At 42.5% G+C, this 17,295-nt stretch overlaps 1 protein-coding gene and 1 long non-coding RNA gene across 2 annotated transcripts in view; both read right to left on the reverse strand.

Moving 5' to 3' along the window:
- Positions 1-17,295, reverse strand: part of TBC1D21 (TBC1 domain family member 21) — a 247,779-nt gene that overhangs the window by 57,047 nt on the left and 173,437 nt on the right. The window lies entirely within an intron of this gene.
- The window catches only part of LOC138148688 (uncharacterized), a 36,889-nt gene continuing 36,432 nt past the window's right edge, over positions 16,839-17,295 (reverse strand). Inside the window, exon 4 of the long non-coding RNA XR_011165123.1 lies at positions 16,839-16,988. This is a non-coding gene — a long non-coding RNA (uncharacterized lncRNA). The remainder of the gene's footprint in view (positions 16,989-17,295) is intronic.

A 17,295-nucleotide genomic window follows, 5' to 3' on the forward strand; every position in this document is an offset into this window, starting at 1 on the left:
GTGAGTTATTTTATAAAACATCAGGAAGAAATACCAAATTTGTATTAAAAAGTCAAGGAGAGATGTGGGGAAAATTGATGAAGAGGGGCTTGCCCTGACAGACTTTTAAAAATAATACAAATTTGTAATTGTCAAAAACTATCTCATACAGGCAAAAAAGAAAAAAGGAAAATAGATAAACAGAACAGAATGGGAAATCCAGAAATAGAACCAAAAGCATAAAAAAGATTAGTGTTTGATAAGTTCAAGGGAAATAAATCATTCTTCCATAAAAATGGTTGAGAAAATTGTTTGGTAAAAGTGAATTTAAATCGATATCTCATACCATATACTCTAACATTAATTTCCAGTTGGATCAATGAGTTAAACATTTTCCAAATATAAAAAGTTTTCAGAAAAGAAGAATATACATTTACTTTCTAAAAAGAAAATATATTTCTCCATCAAATGGGAGAAATAAATGGGAGCAAATTGGATGGGTTAATTATATAACGGTAAAAATTTCTATATCACAGAAAAAACATATAACCAAAATCAAAAGAAAATTTAAAACTTGGAGAAAATTTCTTGATAAATATGTCTCATGAAATTTTTTGACATTAGACTCTAAAAGGAAGTAATAAAACATGACTAGTATGATACTTAATTCCTCCAGAGTATAAATGGTCAAAGGCTATGAACAGATAATTTACGAAAGAGGAAACACAAATTGGGAATAATCACTTGAAAAATTGTTCAGCCTCTCTAATAATTAAAGAAATGCAAATTAAAACAACGTTTATAGGCATCTTATGGACATCTTATGCCCATCAAACTGAAAAAGAATTCATTTAAAATGACAAAATTCAATCTTGTCATTACTGCAGGGAAATGGAGATACTACCACATAAGAGGAAAAAAATATATAGGTTCTAGGGAAGTTGATGCCTAATGTAAGTAATGAAAGAGTAAGAGATCACCCCCTGCCCTTGATTAATTCAAGTCATTTGGCCAAGCTGACCTTCATTCCAGGGCACTGAGAAAACTGTCAGTGTGATTGTATCTCTGTTAGTGACCTTTGAAAGATCAGGGGGATAGAAGAGAAGCTACAGGACTGGAGAAAGGAAGATGGTGTTCTGATTTGCCAAGAAGGAATGAAAATAAAAGTGAAGCGAGCTTGACTTTGATCCCTGGAAAAATCTGAGAACATACTATTATGTTAGTATTAAACTATCAATTGCTAGCATATAGAAAAGGAAACAGTAAACAGGAAGTCCCATCATGCCTTTATCAAGACAATGCATGGCAGATTAACTTGATTTCCTTTTTTTCTCCAGAGTCCCTAAACTAGTAGATAAGAAGAATGCTGTAAATTGGATTACTGGCTGCCCCCTACCTCCCCTCTCCCCCATTCCCCAAGGCAGGGGTTTCCTGATGGAAGGTCACATGGGATATGACTGCAAGAAGAATGTGGAAAACCAAACTTCAAGTGGCATGGCGTTTGAGAGACGGAGTGCTATCTACTATGGGTAAGAGCTCTTGGTGCCAGATGAGTATATTGGGACTAAGCCACTTCAGGTGCAGTTTGTATATATATATTCTATCTACTCATTAGACTGAGGACAATATAAGGTGGAAAGGTAAACTTTTACTCTCAGGGCAGTAGATAGTGAGAAGAAGGATGACATGAGTGCCTTTTCTTCCCCTTACTATCAGCCTGCCAATAAGACCGTCTACACATGCATCTAAGCAATATGAAGCCATTGCATTTTACCATCACTCTCACCTTTCACTGTGGTCCTCAGTTCATAGGATGACAGATTTAGAGCTGGAAGGAATTTCGAGATCATCTAACACCTCCTTTTATACATGTGTGACCTGGGCCAAGTTTCATCTTCGTTTATAAAATGAAGAAGTTGAGTTAGATAACCTCAAAGTTCCCTCCTAACAATTCGTGTATACATATATATGCATATATACACATACATGCACATACATACATACATTGTGTATACATACCTACACATATGCACATATGTATGTATGTAATCTTATGAGCTGAGGGAGCCCCACAGTCAAAGGCACTGGGTTATAGGACACTGAGATGCAATATTTGGGGGCCATTTTCATTGCTGCTGTCCATGGTCCCTAGAGAGGTCATAGGTTTATAGATCATAGGAGAATAGATTTAGAGTTGTGATGAATCTCGTCTAGCCCAGTGTTAAAAACTTTTTATGAGTCTGAGGTAGGATTCAAACCTAGTTCTTCCTGATAGAGTGCAAAACACAAATCTGTCCAGCTTCCTCGATGAGTTTTTGGCATGAGAACAGATTTCACCTACTGACAGTTATCACTTTGTACTTAAAGGTACCAGAAATCTGGTGCTACTCCATGCAATGTTTGAAGCTCTCCTTAAAAAATATCTGAAGCTAAATTTATTGGAATTTAATTTGGATGTGAAGCCAACTGACCTTTGGTTTCTCAGCAGGCCACAGAAACACAGCTGCTGGTGGGGCCACTAGAGACAATTGGCTTTACATTCCTCCAGACCTGCAGGGTCTTTATCTTTGCTCTCACTGCCGGTCCAGTCCAATCAAATAAACATTTATTCAGTGCCTTCTAGTTCCCAGGAATTGTGCTAAGTGTTGGAGATGTAATTAATAAAAAGAACATCTCTTCCCTCAAGGAGGTGAAAAAAAAGGGAGGGGGGCAGGACACCATGGGGTACCCAGTGCCAAGCATCTTATTCCATGGAGTTGAGACCAGTCAAGGCAGCAGATGTAAAGTGAAATGAATTGACAGTCCATATAGAGTACCCTCTATAAAGGAAGTTTAAAACTATAGTTTATAGTTTATTGGAAGGAGTTTGCTATTCCCTCCAATCAGAGGGGAGAGAAGGTTGAGGGAGGTGGTGTCAATCAAGGCTTGAGTTAGCACATGACCATGAGCTTCAAGGGATGAGTTTATCTTGGGAGGGTCACCTTGTTCCTGGAGTTGAAACCAGACAAGGCAGCAAAGACAAAGTGGAGTGGTCTCACTGTTGTAAGTACCTAGAGCTGGGAGGCAGGTTCACAAAGGCAGCAGCAACCCACAGAAGGAGGCTCAAAGCATGTCCCATTTAGTTGTTTTTATCTGACCTGCAATTCATTTGGTATAAAAGACACTCCATCAACCAGTGCCAATCATCGCTTGCTCTGCTACTTATCATCTCTGAGAATTGTCCCAGACATTAAGAGGTTGTTTCTCATTCAAGGTTACACATCCTGCTAGTAATCCAAGGTAGAATTGGAGTGCAGGTCTTCCTGACTCTTAAATGATGGAAATTTGCTCAGCTTGTACCCGAGTCTGTATAAATAGATCCTGAATTTATTGAAGAGAAGTCCTTTCCATGAGGTGCCCACCATTGCGGTTGGGGTGAGGTGGATGGTAATATTTATGTGTGAGAAAAGGTGATTGTAACTCATACAGTTATGAAGAGAACCAAGAAGAAGCAGAGTCATAGAACTCCAGAAAGAAGAGCGGATAAAGGAGAGTGATTGCCAGTATCAAAGGTTCCAGAGATGTCAAGGATGGACACTGAGAAAAGACCATCTGATTTGGTAATTAACAGATCATCAGTGACTTTGTAGTTTCGATTGAGTGATGAGATCAGAATTGAGACTGTAAAGAGTTGAAAAGTAAATGAAAGAAATGGAGGCAACAAGAGATGTCATTCAGGTGACCCCAAAGTCCACCAAACCTCAAAAAATGTGGTTTGGGAATCACTGGAATGCCATGGGAGCACTGTCCTTCCTCCTCTGCTCCCCTTCTTCCCCACCCCATGGCTTAAATGAGAGATGTTTAGTTTAAAAAAAAAAACTAGTTGGGGGAGGAGCATCAGGAGGTAGATATTTTCAAGTATTTGAATTATAGAAGAGGGATTGGATTTGTTCTTCTGGACCCTCCAGGACAGAACCTGGAGCAATGGGTGAAAGTTACAAACAGGTAAAATTAGGCTGGATGTTGGGGGAAACTGCCTAACAATTAGAGCAGTCCAAAGAGGAATAGGCTGCTTCAGGAGGCAATGGGTGCCCCACCCCCCAATGGGAGAGGGTCTTCAAACAAAGACTGGATGACAAGGATGTCATTTTGAGGGTTCTGTTTGAATATGGATTGGACTTAGATGCATTACTGAGGTCCCTTCCAACTCTAAATTTTACTGTAATCCTTGAGTAAGGTATGCATATTGCCCATATAAAGTCTGAAAGGTTGTTGTCCACTTTCAATATTCCATTGTCTTACAAAGTTGTGAGACCCTTAGAAATATGCCTTACTAAACAGAATATGCTGGACTAGTTGGTTTGGGAGGTTCGTGACTGGGAATACAGTAGATAGATACATAGATACACATACATATACATATATATATTCCAGTAATTATACACACATATATGTATATGTATATATGTGCATACACACATATAGTCTTAGGAGACTTCCTCTATGGTTACTGCACTCAGAAAGCTTTCAGAGGTCCCTGAAACCACAAGGACCTTCACCTGAAGTGAGTGATGGCAAAGGTCTCCTGTTCCAAAGACAGGAGGATGTAAGTTGGAGGAGTAACAATAGGACCCACGAGCCTAGGGAAACATGTTTATTCTAGGAAAGGGCGCAGTATTAATCAATCGGTGAGCATTTATTAAATGATTATAATGGACCAGGCACTGCACTGTTTATAAGCAGAATAACTGTAATCCTACAAGACTGTGGGCTTATGTCTACCGTGTTTCCCCGATAATAAGACACTGTCTTATTATTTTTTTGGACAGAAAAACACCAGAGGGCTTATTTTCAGGGGAGAGCTTATTTTAATGAACATTGACAGCAATTTTAATGAACAGGTAAATGTGAACAAAAAAATGTACCTTTATTCAATGAGCAAATCACTAGGGAAGAACAGGATGACATGCTCACTGCTGCAGCTTTGATTGGATGCAGCTCGGAGCACGGCATGCGTTTCACGGGGGCGGGGGGACGGTGCATACAGTAGCAATCTCAATAGGGCTTATTTTAGAGGAATCTTACACAGTAAGGGGAGGGCTTATTTTTGGGATAGGTCTTATTATCAGGGAAACACAGTATGTTCCCACACCTTGTATGGGATATCTTGTGTCAAGGGTAGCTGAGTGTATGGTCACAGAGTGGTTTTTTAAGAGAAAACAATCCAAGCCATAGGATGAGCTAGACTTATCTATTGTTGGATAAATGCAGGGAAAGAATATGCTACTTTGGTGCCATTCAGAGCATTTCAACTTGCAATAATTCCTCTAAGAACTAGAATGAATGTTTCCAGGAGAGGTTGACAAAACCTGTGACCTGGACCTGACAGACTTAGACCATTAAGGCTTCATTTTGCAGATGAAGAAATGGAAAGTCCAAAAAAGATGTGTCTTTCCCAGGATCACATAGCTAGTAAGCATCTGAGACAGGATTTGAACTTAGGACTTCCTGAGTTGAATCTATCTCTGGCTAGTGGAAGGCCAGAGCCAGTCACCATGGCTTGGTGTTTTGACACCAAGAGGTTGTCAACTGGTTGCTGGAACTGCCACAACAAATTGCTTATCATGACTTACTGGTGGTATCCTCTGAAATGGTCCATTGTTAGTGAACAATGGGTTACACCTTCCAGGAGAACATAGAAACCCTCCTTAGCCCTTCTCTGTTAAGAATCCCAGGATATGGATATAAATAAGCTTGGGTTAGAAATGCAGGGAGCACCTAATGAAAAACATTACAGTAGAATGGTAAATTCTTGAGGATAGGGATTATTTCATCCTTGTATCTTCGGTACCATGAACAGTACCTAGCTTGATAGTGTTTTTATATAAAGTTGCTATGTTGATGAAGCGAGACCAACTACAAGTGTCCACCTGGTCCTTGAGCCATTCCTCATCCCCAAAGGAGGTGATCAGACCCTAATAACTAGCAGCAGGTGGGAAGTGGGCCAGAGGAGACAATAAGCAAAGCTCAGGAGCTAAACCCAGAGGTTAAATATGGAGATAAAGTGCTTTGAGCTGGGCAAAGTCCGAGACTGAAGCTCATACCATGTGAGAGCAGTTACTATCACCAATCAGCCCATTGGTGGCTTCACACTTTGGCTGCCAGGATATACAATTATAGAAAAGGAGATGCACTGGCCATGTCCCCTGGCCCTTTCTCCTAATGGACATTGACTAAGCTGCCAATGGCTCCAAGAATGACTTGGCACATGTGTCCTCTATGCCAATATATCAGTGAAGAAGAGTTAGGAGAACACAGAGTTCCAAGATTTTCAGCTGGGGACTTTTGGCCACTAGTTTGCCCCTCAGGAATGGAATCTATATGGCAAAAGTGGAGTCAGATGAAAGCAAAGATTCCTGCCAATCTTTGTCTAGAAAATCATTTGGCTCCACTCCAGGACTCTTCTCCGTGTGTTGCAATAAGATTTAATAAACACTGAATTCAATTCGCCAAGCTTTTATTAAAGCATCTACTATGTGCCAGTCTCTATGCTTGGGGTTAAAGCTACAAAGACAAAATTGAAAACAGTGCCTGCTCTCAAGGAGAAATATACCATGTTCACATATAATTAATTCACAATGCATACAAGAGAAACAAAAAGTAATGGAGTGGTCAGTAACAACTGGGGGAAATTGGGAGGGGAGGGAGGCAACAAGCATTTATTAAGTCTGGATTAAATGCTAAGCATTGTACTAAGTGCTTTACAAATATTATCTCATTTGGTCAGGAAAGGTCTTGTGTAGGAGGACCTTAAGTGAGCCTTAATCAAGATGGGGACTCCAAGAGGTAAGTAAAGAGTGAGAGGATTCTAGGCAAATGGGCTGCACTTCCCCTGGCATCAGTAAAGAGGCTAGTGTGACTGAAATGCAAAGTACATGAAGGGGCAGTCATGAGTAAACTAGTCTGAAAACATCAGCTGACTATAGACTCTTATGTCCTTTACTGCCATACAGTTTATTCTAAAGGCAAGTTACTGATTCTTCTGGAACGAGTGATCCTACTATTGACGGGGGAAATCAAATCGAGACATTCTGAATGTTTGTGTGCACAAATAACAGGCTGGAAGAATTCCTCTTGGCCCGGCACCTCCTGCTACCTCTGGCTGGGAGGAGGTCTGACAGAGCCCAGCTACATCCAGCTGGAAATTGCCTTTTAATGCTTCAGACATTCATGACTTCATCAGTGCAGATCACCCCGCACTCTGATGCAGAGCACTGCCCCTCGATGCCGTGGTCTTTGAGGACTGCCAAGGTCAGACATCTCACTGCTCTTTGGCTTATCTGGTGATAACCTCTTCAAATTCAGCTGGTCTTGTCTTTGTTTCTAATCTTAACTCAAACCCTATTTTTATTTCTAAATTCTAACCCTTGTTTTTGTTCAATTGTTTCCTTCATGTCCAACTCTTCATGACCCCATCTGGGGTTTTCCTGGCAAAGATACTGGACTACTTTTCCATTTCCTTCTCCAGTCCATTTTGCAGATGAGATAAACAAGACAAACAGGTGTAGTGACTCACCCAGGGTCACACAGCTAGTAAGTGTCTGAGGTCACATTTGAACTCAGGTCTTCCTAACTCATCCTGGTCCTCTCTATCCACTTAGCTACCTAGCTGCCCCTTTCTAACCTTAACCCTAGGCTCTGTTGGAAGTCTTTTCCAACTGAAATCTGATGGAGCTTGCATTCTCTGGGCTCAGATTCCAAGGCCCAGAGGTCACCTCCACAGCACAGTGAGATAGAGAACTTTATATGGTGCAAGGAGTTTAAAATTAGTTTTTAAAAATCATTAACCTTTCAAGACATCTAGAGGGATGTGTTTGGTGATAGTTTCTGTCTCCTGGGAATATCAGATAGCCAGGGAATCTTTTCGAATGGCTCTTATGGATATAGCTTTCACTCACTTCCTTGGCCAGGCTTGATTCAGGTGGATAGAAGTGTTTGGGGCTCCTCTGAGGCCACAGCTGTGGACACCGCCACTTTAAAGGATTAAAACCAGTAATGCATGAATTGAGTCAGTCCTAGGTGCCAGGGAAAGATTGGGGGAAATAAGGGGAAGAAAGGGATAGCATCTACATTTAGGAGTCCCTGACTTTGAGGGGCACTTCGTCTGGTGAAGGAGGCACAGACCTTTGCCTTCAGGGAACATCTAGTTTGGTTGGGGAGAGACAAACCCTGCCTTGGCTAGGGGGATCCCAGTATTATGAGAGAGAGAAATTCCTCACCCTCTGCAATGCCCAAGGTATGGAAAGACACAGGCCCTTCCTCCAGGGAGTTCCTAGCGTTGAGGTCTTAGCCAATTTGGTGTCATGAATCCCTTTGTCAGTCTGGCAAAGTCTTTAGGAGAATTCCCAGAACAATATTTTTATTTATATTTATTTTTTTCAATGCATAAAGTAAAACACATGGGATTACAAAGGAAGTGAATTGTACCGAAATAGTTATAAAAAATTTAAGTTCACAGACTCTAGGTTAAGAACTGCTCTTCTAGAATGAGGGGAGCCCAGGGAAAATTTATGCACACATAGACACACCTGTGCATGCATGTATGAACACATACATATACACATACACACTATATGAAGAGTGTTCCAAAAGTATGTGTGTATGTATTATTTATACACAGACACACAGACACAAGTACATACACATTATATAGACACATACATATAGTGCCCATAGATATACATATATGCATATAGTTCTAAAAGTGCATATATATATGAATATTTCCAAAAGCATACGTGTTATGTATGTATGTATGCATGTAAGTGAGTATAGTGATATCAAAGCAATTACAGTTTAAAACTGCACTAAGACTTTTGGGACACAATTTCTCTATTTACTGTATAAAGATGTATATCTGTGTATGTCTATACAAACACATATATATATATATCTGTGTGTGTGTGGTGTATATGTATGTACTTGTGTCTGTGTGTCTGTGTATAAATAATATATACACACATACTTTTGGAACACTTCATATAGTGTGTATGTGTATATGTGTGTGTTCATACATGCATGCACAGGTGTGTCTATGTGTGCATAAATTTGCCCTGGGCTTGTGATTTCCCCAATGCCTTCAATGCTTGCTGAAGCATCCTTTCTGCATCCTCTGGTTTTAGAGAATTGCCGAGAGCACCAAGAGATTAAGCCCATGATCAAAAAGTCGGTCTGAGTCTCAGCACAAGATTGGAGCCCAAACTGTAGGACTCCAAGACCAGCCCTCTCTGCACCTCAGCCTTACTGCCTCTCACAAGAGGGACCATGGAAACAACGCTGCCCTCAGAGTGAGCAGAGATTTGCTAACTGTATGATCACAGGTGGATTCTCCGAGTCTCAGTTTCCAGACCTGTAAAATGGGGATAACCCTGCCTGTAGTACCTATCCCATAACTGAAAGGTCATTCGTATAAATGGCAGTTGTTACCATTACTTTTATAACAAGTGCTACTTGTTGCTGACACATTGCTACACTGCATTAGAATGTAATCGTGAGGGGAGGGACCGTTCCTTGAGTCTCACACTTATCATAGTGTCTGGCACATAGTATGTCCTAAATAGACGTTCCTTGATTGACTACTGCTATCAGGGTAATGGGAAATAAAGAGCACATGGGATGAGTTTGTAGCTACACAAGACCAGGTGGCTCCCATCCCCACCCAGGTGTCTCTCTTCCTCCTGGATGATCCTCTCCCCTTCCCCCTCCCCTTCACCATGGTGAGATTTCTTCAGCTCCAGGACCAGCCCTTCTCTTTGCCTTTGTCTCTCTTTAATGAGCATGTCTGTCAGTGAGCCCAGTGTGGGAAAGGCTTAGATAAGTAGGAAGATTGATCTTTCAGCTCTCAAAGAGAACAAGAACTAGCCCTGTCAATCAATAGTCTATGCATTTCCAGGGACTGCTGCATCCAGAGAATTTCCGGAGACAACCTCTTCTCTCCCCCCTCCTCTTTGTTGAGACAGGACCAATCCCTATTGATCTGAGGCCTGCCTGAGGGCTCATGGGCTTCCTTCCCTCCCTTCAAACCAAAGAGACCCAGAAAAATGATAGGACGTGTCCTGGGCTGCAATCAGTTATTTAGCTGAGCCAGGCTCAGAATCACTCCAAGTCCTGTATAGGCATGATCGGATCTACCTGTACTTGGAGAGCCTCGGCTCAGGGAAATCTCCCCTGGGACCTGGGTGACCTTGGGCAAATCATCTAACTTCACTGGGCCTCATTTCCTTTCTCTGTAAAATTAGGATTTTGGACTAGATGACCCGTTCCAGCTCTCAATCCATTATTTTATAAGTGGGAAAGAATTTAAAGGGGAGAAGCTGCATTATTGACCCTTTGCCAGGAGAGAGAATAGACACACTTTGGGTCCCTAGACACATCCCTTTGCCTGGCCTTGTAGTGATCAACCTGGCCAGTTCTGGGATGGCATCTCAGCTGAAATGATCCTACAGAATACATTAGGATACTAGCATTGGGAATGTTTAAAGTAGGGGTGGGGGATGGAGCTTGGTAGGGATCCTAGAGAAGGGGGACAAAGGTCTCTACTCCATACTCCCCAGGTGGCCCAGGTGACACATTTACATTGAGGGACTGGTCAGGCAGTATGAATTCATCATAATGTGTTGGACTCATTCCAGCCACTCAATGCACATTTATTAAGTGCCTACCATGTGTTAGGCATTCTGCTAAGCACTATGGATACAACGAAGGGCAAACATGGTCTTTGCTCTCAGGGAGTTTATAATCTAATAGGGAGAAAATGCCCAAACTACCTTTCACCCACCCTCCACTGGAATATAAGCTCTCTGAGGGCAGGGACCCCCTTATTTTTGTATTTGTATATATTTCAATGCCTAGCACAGGGCTTGGTACATAATAAGTGCTGAATAAATGCTTTTCATTCATTCACTCAATCATTCATTCGTTGGGGGGGCGGGTCACTGAGAAGGAGGTAAGATGTCTGTCCAGGCCCAGTTTTCTCCTTTCATCCTTGGCTAAGGTCAGAGAAACAGCTTGACTTCTCTGTACTAGCATCTAGTTCCCTTTTCAATAATAATCATACCCCTGAACATCTGCCCAGCCCTTCCTTCCTTTCAAAACACCTTCCCCATCCATTATATCATTAGATCCTACAACAGCCCAGGGAGCTGAGGCCTGGCATATTCTCCCCATTTGACAGATGGCCTCCACTAACATATTACTCTAATGCTCCACTGAGGCATGCAGGGGACTTGGGGTTCTTAAAGACTAAGCCAGTAAATTGGAAACTCTGGCAAGTACTATCAGGTTGGCAAGGCCTTGAATGCAGGCTTGGCGGGGAATCCTGTCTCCATTCCAGGCACCAGCCTGGCTAAGTGATCAGGCACTTCTCACCAGAAGGTGAGACGCCAGGGCATGAACGCTGGGAGCCAAAGGAGCTCAGAAAACTATGAAACTAAAGTATGGGGAGCCCTGCCCTGATGAAATCCCAGATCCTTCAGCCTGTTGACTTACACAAGAGTAAAGTGATTGGCCGAGTCATACAGTGAGTTAGTGACAAGGCTGAGGCTAGAAGTCAGATGCCCCACTTCCAAGCCCAACATTTTTCTACTGTCTCAGTGTGGTATGGTGGATAGAAGGTTGGCCTTGGAAACAGGAAGAGGAGGGTTCCAGTCCTGACTCTGATGCTTCCTCCCAAAATGACTGTGAATCACCTGAACTCTCTGAGCCTCAATTTCTTCATCCATAAAATGGGTACAATTATATCCATAGTAGCTACCTTACAGGGTTGTTGTGAGTCCCAAATGAGAACATTTATGTAAAACAATCACAACTGGGCAGTACTGACTTTGTTGTGAAGATAAAATGAGATAGCCTAAGGCTCTTTGCAAACTTCAAAGTGCCATATGTGTGTGTACATACAGACAGGTATGTGTCTGTATTACATATGTATTGTGTTCATGTATGTATTGTATATGTGTATCACACACATATGTGTTTATGTCTGTAGCTGTGTATCTCTGTGTGTATATATACAGAGAAGGGGAGAGAGGGAGAGAGAGAGAGATAGCTATCCTAATGACTGATGACAACGGTGGTTGGCAGCAATGGCCCAGGGGAAACCAAAGCCAGGGCTACATGTACTGAGGATGAATCTTGGTATGACAGGAACAAAATAACTAAACTTCTAAAGAGGTGTGAGGGGAGGAGAAAGAAGAGAAAGGTGTTTGGGAAAATGGAGAAAGAAACCTGTGGAATGATATATCTATGACTGGGCTCAGCAAAAGGTAATATTCACCACCAGGGCAAAAGCCTGAAAGAACTAAGGAAAAAAATCATGATGGACCCAAAATACAACCTGTCCCCTCTAACCATTATCCCCCCCAAAACCTCTCCCATTGGGCAGGAGAAAGGGAAAGGGAAACTCAACTTCCTTTGAGCAAGGAGAGAGGAAGGAAGAGAAGGGAGGGAGCAAGACAGAAGGGGCAGAACAAAGCTCTGGGGAAGATGGGAAAAATAAGGGCTGACATTTATAAAGTCTTTTATAGATAAGGCACTTTGCCTTCATCAATGTCATTTGAACCCCACAAGAGCCCTCTAAAGTAGAAAGCATAGCTTTTTAAAAAAAATTATTTTTGACCAGACCTGTGGGAACTTTTGAATCTGTGGGAACTCTAGAAGCATGCAGACTGGCCCCTCCTCTGCAAAGTATAGTCTTAGAGAATTGCTTGGGGCATTGAAAAGTTAAGTGACTTGCCCAGATCTCTGACTCCAAATCCCAGGTTCTTTCTACTCCACTCAGCTGTTTCCATTTGTCTATTCCCTCCTACAAATCTTCCTGTAGGGGTCCACCCAACCTCTAGTCTGTTTTTATTTTTATTTTTGATACTACATAGGTACTGTTGGAATATTTGGGCTGTCCATCTGTTATCTCACACTCTCTTTACATGAGCTCTCCAAGAACACCTCGCTAATAAATGGCAAGGTTGAAATTGGAATAATCATCCTCTTCTGCCCTCGTTCCCTCCAGAAAAGGGAAGAGCACACTTCTCTGGGGCAGCAGAGAAAATTCCAGTACAAGATAAATGCCCTTGATCCCCTGGCATGGCCAGTCCTACTCTGGACTCATCAGCTTAGCTAAAAAACAAACAAACATTTATTAAGAACCTTTCTTCCAAGGCACTGTGCTAGATTCTGGGAATGCAAAGGTGAAAAAAGAAATAACCCCTGACTTCAAGGAGTTTCCATTTTCCTGTATAGGAAGTAAGCAGAAAAAAAAGACTCACTCTCTGTCCTGTCATGATCTGGGTTTTCCCTGATAAAGCTTTGGCAGTGTGAAGAGGCAACCTGCCTCTTCCTCCAGGAACTCAGGACTTATTAACACTATGGGAGAAGGATCTACCATGATTCACTGGCTGGTGGTTTATGCCATAGGCCAGGATTTTATCACAGTTGTTGGGAAAGAACTCTCTGGTAAACAGTGAATCCGGAGTCATATAACCTGGGTTCAAATCTCAGTTTTGCCATTTATCAGTTATATAATTTCAAGGAGGCCATGTAATGTGAGAATGACCAAATAGAAGTTAAATAATTTAGGGTTTATACCATTTAACAAAGACCAAGAGGCCTGCAGGTACCAGAGATATTTAGATATGGAAATGGTCCCAATATCTCCAGAAAGACTGGAGTCACCGTTTTGGGGGAATAAGAGGATAATCACTCAGGGAAATCATTCCCTCACTCTCTTATCTTCAATAAGTGTATTGGGTTGGCATTCATTATATCTATTTCACACCAAACATTTGAAGTCTAGGAGCACAATTGGTTTTTTTGGACTTCAGGATAAAATCTACCTTCCCTGATCACTTTGAGGGGAAGTAATTCTGCCTCACTCTTGAAAGGTTACAGCTAATCTCAGCTGGCTTAACTTCCCCTCTCCCCCATACATTATTACACGAAAGACAATCACTGATAGTGAACAAACATATTTATCAAAGCAAGCAAGACAGTAATCAGAGAAGGCATACAGATCTCTTTAAAAGATAGAATACTTAAGAGTTAGGAGATTCTTCAACTCAGGAGTGAAATGAAATCTCAACTCAACCAGGAAAAGAATGATGTACCCAATGAATCCACTCTTAGCAGTCTCTGGGGGTGTAGGCTCTGGGGATCAAAGTACAAGCTGTGGTACCAGTTTTTCCATATATTCCTGTAACTCCAGGAGAGGAAAAAGATGTCTCCCAGTTACCATTCCAAAGCCACACCTTACTTCTTTTGTACATAATTTCTTTCTTTGCTTCTCTTTTGCAGAAGTCTCAGCCATCAGGGGTGGCATCATTCTACGAATACACAATGCTACAGGGATGTCTTTGCAGGGACCACCACCAAGTCAGCCTGAGGGTGGGACTACATCATTCATCTAAAAATCAATCGATCACATTTATTAAGTGCTGTGCTAAGGGCTGGGTATACAAACAGAGGCAAAAGACAGTCTCTACCCTCAAGGAAGTTACAGTCAACTGTCTGGGTATTAATGAGGACAGGGAGTACCATAGTGCTGATTGGGATTAGGGTCAGGGAGAGACTCTTACTGATGTGTCACAATCTGATCTATTGTTTACTTGTTTTTAGTTTTAATTTTGCCAACTCAACAGGTAAGGGAGAACTACAGCTGTCCTTGACTTTCTTCATCCACTATTTTCATCACTCTTCACCCTGTGTTTTTTTATGCCTGCCTTGGAGGGAATAGCTGCTTTATGAACATGCCCACAAACCTTTGAGGAAGGACCAGAATTTTGAGTAGCTCAAAGATCAAGCTGTTTCTGTGTTCATTGATGCACCTGTCCTTCTATTAAGCACCTACTGTGTGCAACGCACTGGGGGAGCTATAAACATATAGAAGAGATGGTCTCTAATAATTAATAGTAGCTGTCATTTATATGGCACCTACTATGTGCCAAGCACCAGGATAAGCACTCTGCAAACATTATCTCCTTTAATTCTTACAATAACCCTGGAAGATAGGTACTATTATTAAAACCATTTTATAGTTGAGGAAACTGAGGTAAACAGAGGTTAAGTGAATTGCCCAAGGTCAAATCCCTTAACAGCTAGTAAACATCTGAGGCTAACTCCAGGCTCAGTGGTCTACCCACTGCACGTCCATTAATTGCTTATGTGACCTTAAGAAAGGGACCATCATCAGTTACCTTATCTGAAAATTCAAGGTGGTTGGACCAAATGTGCTCCAAGACTCCTTCTGGCTCTCAATCCTATGATCTAGGCAAGGGAAAGGATAATGCATACATGGGCAGGCTACGAAATGATGTGTCCAGTCTCTCAATCCTGACCAAAGTCAAGAAAATCCCTTTTTCCTTCGGTTCAGTAGAGACAAAGTTCGAATATTTCCAAGGGATTTTTTTCTAGGTAACAGGGGAAAACAAAACTTTTAAAATGACTTTTAAAAGTCTGGAAATGGAGTTTTAAAAGGCAATTTCTTATCCTAATGCCATCCAAGTCTAGCCACTGAGGAGTTTGTCTGAAGCATCTTACCACTTTATTCCTGGCTCCATGAGGAGGTTCCCCTTTCTGTTTTGAGGCATCACCCCTCCTCAGTCCCTGTTTTGCTCCCCTTCCCTAGGGAAGGGGCTAGATGCCCAGCCTCAGTCACACACCTCTTTCCCAATCTCCCCTCCCCAAGTGCAGTGATTTAATTTACTTCCCTAACATAGAGAGAGCCCTTCACCACTCTGTAGGCCTACATATGGGCATCAAAACACATCCCAGACATGTGGGTACAAACTCAACACGGGTTTACCCCCTTTCTTGGGAAGAACAAATGGGGTGTTTCCCACACTCTATCTACCTTGATTGGATGGGAAAGCTGGAGATTGTCAAGAAATGAGACTGTAGGTGGGGGATTACAAGGAATGAAACTGGGGGTGAACAGCCATGTGAGGATCTGGAGGGGCAGGGGAAAAGCTAGGAGACTAGGAGGTAAAAGATTGGGGGGAGGATGCAGGGAGACAGGTAGGGTATGGAGGGAAGGAGATGGGCAAAGAGAGTGGAGAAGGCTAGGGGACTGAAAGAGAAGGAAAGTACAGGAATGGAAGGTAGGCAAGGAGCTTAGAAGGGAAGGTAGGGGCAAGCAAGGAAGCTGGAGGTTTCAGGGGATGAAAAACGGTCTTGGAAGGGGTCGGGAGACTACAGGCAACAGCAGACTAAGGAAACTGAAGACAGGAGACTCACAGGGCACAAGAGATGGGCAAGGAATCTGGAGAGGGCAGGATATAGGTAAGGAGATAGGAAGAGAAGAGAAAACTAACAGAACCTAGCAACTGGGGACTGGCAGAAGGCAGGCAAGAGATGAGAAGGGGTAGGGAAGGGCAGGAGAAAGCCAAACATTCTGACAGGGAGGGACAATATAAAGACACAGGGAGGACAGGAGAACAGTCGGGGTACCAGGCAGGCAGAGGGAAGAGAGGAAAGAAAAAAGGAAAGGAGAAAAGACTCAGGAGGTAAACTGTTATTGAAGCAGCTTGTTTATCCACTGGAGATAAATCCTGCTGGCTCTTAGGGAAGACTAGCCGGGCATGCTTCCAGCCTCCTCTCTCTCTTTATCTTGTCCCCTTGTTGGGGGTTGGGAAGCTGAGTGCCAAGGCCAATCTGCCTCTTGACTGTGCTCCAGAGGCCTCGTGGTCTCCCCCTCACTGAACCATTACTGTCTCTGTGCCTTTCTGGCACCACGGATAGCTGGCAGTGATCTCCCCATTGCCAACCACTTCAGATTCAAACTTCTCTTCCCAGGATTCAAGGCACTGTCGTTTCGTCCTGACCTACCTTTCCAATCTTCTCTCTCTGTTTTCCAAAGCTCCCTGTAGGGAGAAGAGGGCTAGTTTCAGAATCAGGGGGCCTGGAATGGATTCCTGGCTCTGCCTCTCAGTTCCAGAGTAACCTTGGGCAAATATGTTCACCTCCCTGGGTCTCAGTTTCCTTACCTGGAAAATAAAGGGGTCAGATTAAATGATTTCTTAGGTTTCTTCCAACTATTGGTACAGTGCAAAGAGTCCTGGCTATGGAATCAACGGACCTGAGTTCAAATCCTACTGTGCCACCTTGAGTGAATCATTCAACCTCTCTGGACCTCATCTATAAAATGAGAGGTTGGACAAAATGGTCCCAGAAGGCCCTTTGAGATATAGAGCAACTATGATCCTGTTAAATTCTGCTTCTGACTGGCCTTCTTTCCTCCCAATCCAGCCTTGTTACTCTCCTTGACAACCCACAAGCCTTTGTCTCTTCATT

The sequence above is a fragment of the Petaurus breviceps genome, unplaced genomic scaffold (genome assembly GCF_028583685.1).
Source record: "Petaurus breviceps papuanus isolate PSGF00001 unplaced genomic scaffold, PetGlider_PUasm1.0 90825, whole genome shotgun sequence".
NCBI lineage: Eukaryota > Metazoa > Chordata > Mammalia > Diprotodontia > Petauridae > Petaurus > Petaurus breviceps.